This window comes from Dreissena polymorpha, chromosome 5 (genome assembly GCF_020536995.1).
Source record: "Dreissena polymorpha isolate Duluth1 chromosome 5, UMN_Dpol_1.0, whole genome shotgun sequence".
In the NCBI taxonomy this organism is placed as follows: Eukaryota; Metazoa; Mollusca; class Bivalvia; order Myida; family Dreissenidae; genus Dreissena; species Dreissena polymorpha.
This window is the reverse complement of record NC_068359.1, coordinates 79561569-79569082: the sequence shown is the minus strand read 5'-3', so window position 1 is coordinate 79569082 and position 7514 is coordinate 79561569.

Below are 7514 nucleotides of genomic sequence, written 5' to 3'. Positions count from 1 at the left end.
TGCTAAGTCATTTTGAAAATTGATTTCATTAAATTTGTTAAAACATCTGTACTTAATAATTTTATGATCATCTGTTTTAACAATTTTACCTTTGACGCTTAATGTAAAAACTACTGGGTAATGGTCACTTATGCCTATTTTTGGTATGATTACCTCAGAAATGTTGTCATATTTTGAATACAAATGGTCTAATATTGATGATGAACGTTCCGTAACCCTTGTAGGAAAAGACACGTGTTGTTTTAAATTAAAATCAGTGATAAGTTTTTCCCATTTCTTATTGTTAAATATGTTTTGGCTTAAACAGTGAAAATTAAAATCCCCGGTTGAATACATATTACAATCTTCCATGTCTGCCTTATTTATCTGTAATTCAAATGAGTCAATCCAAGATTGAGGGCTATTTGGTGGGCGATAAACAAAGTTAATTAGATATGGTTTGTACTTTACAATGTTGATTTGTAGCCAAATAGATTCAATATCGTCACTTTCTAAATCATTTCTACGTACAAAAGAGATGCTATCTTTTATATAAACTATTATACCGCCTCCAGCAGAAATAGCCCTATCACGTCTTACAATGCTGTAACCGGAAATGGATATTGTATTAATCTCCGTTTTATCATTTAAAAATGTTTCACAAAAGCCTACTATATCTAAAGAACTATTTTCGTGTAAGTAAACACGAATTTCATCCAATTTAGGCAATAAATGTTGGATATTCAAATGCATAATATGCAAACCTTTATATGTAAATGGAATATAATAAGCATTATTTATGTTACATTTTAAAGTAGATTGTATGTGAGATTCCATAAGAACGTTACTATCCAGGGATGATATATCAGTGTCTAAGTTATTTATTGTGCTACATTTAACATTATTCAATCTTAAGCAATGTGGTTTATGTTGATTTGTATCATCATTAGCAATAATTAAACTACACTTACATTTGTGCGAGTCACATTGGTTACATACCGACGAAAGAATGTCAAATTTATTTGTGCTATATAACGATGTAGTACGTCTGTCATCAGTAACCTATTGTCTTTTGGGTAGTCTGCAGTCACGTGTAACATGATTTTGACGTCCACAGTTCGTGCAGTGTCGACTGTTTTCATGATTGACGTGTCGACGAACGTACCGGAAGTCACGATTTTCATTATGACAATCCTGATATTCACTCCGGGTGTCCAGGTGTGCGTTCCTTAGATCATGCTGCCTGAAGAAGTTATGGTGCCCATTACGGAAGTCATGATGCCCTTTCCGGAAGTCATGATAACCGTTCCGGAAGTCACGATGCCCGTTCCTAAAGCCATGAAGCCCGTATTGGAAGTTCGGTTTAGCGCTCCGGTATTCACGATGCCCGTTTTTGAAGTCACCGTTAGAAGTTCGCCTCCGCTGATTTTGATCAAGTTGACGATGTTGTTGTTGTTGCTGCTGCATTCTTTTCTTAGTTATATGCACTACTTCATTGATTGCTGCCACAAGTGAACTTGATCCATAATTACTTGGGTGAATTCCATCAGGTCTGAATAGTCGATTCGCCAATTGTCCGTTTCCGTACACAAAACAATTATAACAATCGATCAGCTTTACCGGAAGTTCGCTTGATACATCTTCTAGCATTGAGTTGAAATCGCGTACATCAAAATCACGTCGAGGACTTATTTTACAAATAAATATTTCACAATTTGTTTGATCTTGAATGCATTGCGAAGTCTGCAAGATTACATCTTTGATTATTGAAATTGACTGGCCATTCGAGACATCATTCCCACCAGCAAATATTATTATTTTTGATAAGTCAGAGATATTCATTTTTCGCAGCTTTTCACAGATATCCAGCATTGTTTTCCCTGGCAAAGTGCATATGTCCACAGATTCGCATTATCCTCGCTTATTTATGCCTCTCAAAATTGAATCTCCAATCAGTAACGTCTTCGACGTTTGTGGCGTAATGTTCGATCTATGCTCGCCTTTATTGGTTTCTTCTTCAAAATGCACAGTACTTTCTTGTATATCGGAGATCGCTTGTGGGCTAGGCTCAAGTGTCATTTGTTCGGTTTCTAGTAATGTGTCATTTTCAACGGAATCATCGGACATCATTTCAATGCATTAAATACTAGAAACTTCTTTGTAATTTTTTTTTTCAATTTTGATTGATTTATTTATTTTGTCCTTAATTAAAATGAGATTTTAAACATTTATTATGAATAAATCTAAAGGAAAAGCGGCTCATGAGACACATGTTTTGATAGGCTTTTAAGAAAATTTGTACGTCGAAGTACAAACATGTACGTCTTAGTACAAATTGTACTTCGACGTACAAATTTATACTTCGAATTATATTTCATTTTGTACGTCGAAGTACAATTTTGGTACTTCGACATACATATTGTACGTAAAAGTACATTACTCTTGTCACCAAGTTGGTCTTGTTGACTTTCGACCTAAATGGTACGCCATACACATTTCGTAAGCGGTAATGCGGTCCTACCTATGCACGTCAAATGTAAGCGAAATATGTAAACAAATTGGAAGCCTGTCAGGACTGTTTGAATCAATAAAGAAACTCGTGTATTGATGTAAGTTTATTGAAGAAATGTACAGGAAAAAATGTTAAATAAGCAATAGCGATATTTTTCTCAGCCACATAATTGTTGATAGTTTGATATCACAAAATGAAAGTGAAAGTAGAACTATCAAAAATGACAAACTGCCAATGTGTTGTTTTTGCTGGCACGAGAGGGCAATTACGCTCAATGTGTTCTCATTTGTTACCATAGGCTTTGCCGATGACCTTTAAAGTATGGGTGGCTTTGTTATTATTTATTGCTATCATGTAACTGCATGATTGTGTATATGTTAACAATACACAAAGCATAAATAATGATATAAATATACTGATTGAGCTGATAATACTCTGATAACTTTAGCTTTAACTCTGACGCTATGTTTTTATATCTTTAAACACACTAATTAAAAAGTAAAACAATACAATGATACAACAGAGGGAAAATCATCCCCTTTAAACAACAATATTTTTGGATCTGGATCTGGATTGGTACACAGCAGGACCTTTAGGTATGCGCGCTTCGGGAGAGAGATGGGAGTGACTTACATTTTAGATTAAATTTAATCACTAAAATTCATCACTGAAGTTACAGTATAATCTCATTTGATTTAGATGTACATAATTGTATCAAGCAACATAATTAAATGATTATCAGTATAAAGTACTGTCATGATTTCAGTATCATTTTAATGATTCCAGTCAAGTTTATCATTCATATACATTAAGTTTGTAAATGTTATCAATATAAGTATACTAGATGCAAACATATTTGAAATAATACAGTTTGATATACTGTATATAATGTAACTACACATCCAAGCAGTCCATCAAACCATTGCAACAGAGCCACCGGGTGTGCCAACGCACCAGCAGACAAGTCAAATGTCTTCTGACTTAGTGCATTTTACTATTTATAACATCTACATTAGTTACAGAAACATGTTTACATTTGTATGTATTTGCAAAAATGTATAATCTTTAATGACATCATCTGACCATGCATGTCCTAGATTTCAAAATCAAGGCCCTGGTCTGACACATTGGTACCATTAACGTTAAATTGTTACCAGTCTTCTGACATTAATTTTTATTGAACTATGTAATGAAATCTCAATCGTGCACTGATTTTACTTGTTTTAAAACAGTCATAGATCAGTTGTGGCCTCTCGATTATGACCCATTTTTGCGTGCTTGTCACAACCTTAAAACTGTCCACACTTCTATAATAGCAAATCTGGATTTAGGTGATCTTCAATGGTACATTTACACTTTAGCTCTGTCCCAAGAGTGCTGGTAAAGTCAAGTTACATATTTCACATTATTTTAGTATATCAGGTTTAGCAGCCTTTTAGAAAACAAAGTTGGCTAGTTTTCAATGTCGCTTCTGGAATCAAACCCGCAGCACAACCTCCTGCAATCAAAGACGACACTCTACCACTAGGCTTTTAGGAAGATTCTGAAATTTTTCGATCCCTCGTCAGAGCAACCAAACCAAAAATTTAATCGAATATTGCCGACTCGGTATTATTGAGTCAGTTCATGAGAGATCACGCCCTCTAGCATCGCCTTAAGCAGTATTCAATTCTCAACACGAAAGTGCTGGAGTAATTGATCCCGAGGGACCAGAAAAAAACACTTGATTACTGATCGAAATAAAATCATTTGATTAATGACAATACTATTATTTGAGCCAGGTCACAAGGTTTGGGCGGTCTAATCAGTCTCCAATTAAACTATTTGTTATTGTCAGAACGCCGCTTTTAAGCAAACAGCTTTCAAGCGACTGCATGCTGATCTGGATCCAAACTGGCGCCAATCGCCTTAATGTCTCTTTTACTGTGACACAGTTCATTTGACTTTAAAATGATATCAAATACTAAAATAGAAAGAAGAAATAATACAAACCAGTAATTTAAGTAAATACTTTGTGATCAATGTTTTCAGGACAGCTTGGTGATCTGCAAATACCATGTGATATGTTGATATCGGGTATCATAGTCATTCAATCAGTCGCAACATGCTCGAATACAATATACAAAGAAACATGTGACTTAAATTGATAACTAAAACTACCAGTTTTGCCGTGTCAACCTGTCAAGATCCAGAAAGTTCTGCATTCACATCGAATATATCCTTCGAATTAAATCCATTGTTGACACTAGCGGAGATTTAGTTAATAAATAACTCATATATCTTAAATGACAGTTTCTAAATAGCCAAACAAGCCGATGTGTGCTGTAAGAAAGTTTTGGCACGAGTGTGAACATTCTCTCATGGGCGCGGTCATTGTTGTATGATGAGGCACGAACGACAACTCTGCTGGAGAATGTTATTAATGCTTATCAGCGAGATATGCCGATTAGAAAAATCGAGTTATCTCAATCGGACTGGCTTGGTCTTTTACAAAGCTCGCCATTGTGAATAATTTGTTCATGGTATGATAACTTAGACGAGCTGCTGAAGCAACATCGTCAAAAATCAAATTGTGATAGTGATATCAGAGGGGAATCCAAGTATTTCCATGTATGTTGCGATCCACATACTTTGACGGGTTGTAAACAACCCATGGAGATAATTGCCAATTATAATTGAAAATATTGAAAGCCAACGGCATTATTGTTTGTTTAGAAACCGTTCATAATCAGCATCTCTATATTTATATAGCAAACAGTAATAGCCATTTTGCTCTACTTTTCGAAACTTAATTTTTAACGCAACATCTTTTCCACAGTATGCCCCATATAAGTATAACATACAATTTAAATGGACCACTATAAAAACCTGGTCAAAATGTTCAAAAGTACGAAAAGCATATACAGTGTATCCAACATTTTACCAGCTTAAACTATGCGAGAAGTTCCTGATCACTAAAATGTCAGTATGCGTAGAAAACATCTTTTTTCATATGCATCTACGATTTTTTGTCTTGTCAAAACGTTCTTAACCATTTGTTTTATTTAATATATGTTTATAAGTCGACGCATGAAATTGAATCAATTTTTTGACAACAATAATGGGAGTTCTCCGTGTTAACAGCATGCTTGTGATTTACATTTTCTTTGTCCGGAAACTAAGACAAAAAAAACGTGAGCAATAACATGGCATTAACAATAACCAAATCCCACTTATTGTAATAATAAGTTGAGTTCTTTTTATAGGAAAATTGCTTTTTTTGACAAATTTGTTAAATCTTGATTAAAACATTAATGAATACAGATACAAGTATTAGATTGCATGTGAGTGAGACAAATTGCGCAGAATTTTTGCCCGTGCCCGAAACTTTCGATTTCGCAGACGTTTTCTTAGTTCTAACAATTGCGAATAATTTATAATGGCGCTTTCGGTGATAAAATCGACATTAACAACCTTTATTATTTGCTGTTGCAATCGGAACCCAACGAAGGCTTAACAACATGTTAAGACATCCGGAAACATCTAAAGCCTGCTTTCACATTGATTTGCCAAGTATTTCGATTTCCGAGCCATACATACTGCTTAGCTTCCATAATGGAGCCAGCTAAAAAGTTACAGGTTTCCTCTTCAGTTTTAGAGTTAGTAATCCATGTTTTGGTCTAACTCCCTGATCATGGCATGATTACCGTGCGAAACTGGGTCGCCTTCCAAAAGGTAACCTCGGTTGCAATTCTGTAAGCGTATTTATTTCTTCGGGTTTAAATCTTGCCAAATATAAAAGCTTGCGATTGCTGTTTTTGAAAGGGTTACTTTATGAGTTTCCTCGACCATGTATTTCATCGCGGCTTGAAGATAAAGTAAAATTGGCAAGATAACAAATATTTAAAAGAAGTTAGAAATGTTGACTCATAACGCTAGATCTAACAACAGCAAGGGCTTGATTGAGATGCATTGTTGCAAATAAGATTGTTTTTGAAATAACATTTACTGGAGTTCATTGCAGCCATTTTGTTATGGTCTATATAACAATGTGTTTACATAATACATTTTAAATTGAGCGAGCGTTTTCAATTTCAACGTTAACATTTTCATAGCCATTATCAGATACGATTGTTAAGATACAAGAATATCGCGAAATATTATAGGGATTATACACGTTTTCTTGGGCATGATCATCTGCGGCGCTCGAAAAATCTTTTCCTACCCGAGTGCGCATCACGAGGGCAGGAACGGATTTTGGGAGCTCCCGCATATGATTATGATCGAGAAAATGTGTATTTTCGCTATTATTGCATTAACAAATCACTCATAACAAAATAAATTCAAAATAACATTAAAAACAATATGTCTTGTTCATTAGACATCGACAAAATAATTCGATTATTTCATATGCCGTCATACAATTCAATGTTGTGTTTAACATATGCCTCACTCGGTCATCATCAGAAATGACGAGGCTTTACCTTCGGTGTTGAGTAAATAACCTTAACTTCATTGACTTTGCCGATATAATAAAGCTGTTGTAAAGAGAGTGCATATGGTATAATTTGAAAAGTGGAATGAAATATTCACTGCCTTTATCCCTGCATGCATGAGGAAACTGGTGCTTATTCAGTTCCACATTAAAGTTTGGAAAGTCGTGGAAAGAGAAGTGAAGTAACTGCGCGTGGACCAGTTTATGGATATGAAAAACACAAAACAGGGCTTGTGAATCGCCTTGTTAATACACGATTTCTCCCGTTCAAGCCCTACATTTGTGAAGTTTCTGCACCCCGCCAGAGGGCATTATAGATAGAGTTTATGCAATATTATTTCATCAATAATGAAATGTGTTTTTGTTTCAGCCTCATTATTTTGGCAAGGAAACGCTGTTATGCAACCCGAAAACAGATCCATACAATTGATAATATTTTTATTACCACGTTATGACGTATAGTATCTGTAAGCGAGAGTTTAGTGTCCATGTAACAAGGCTGGCCGATTTGTGTTAACATTTATTATTGTTGTTTAACATTTTAGTTCA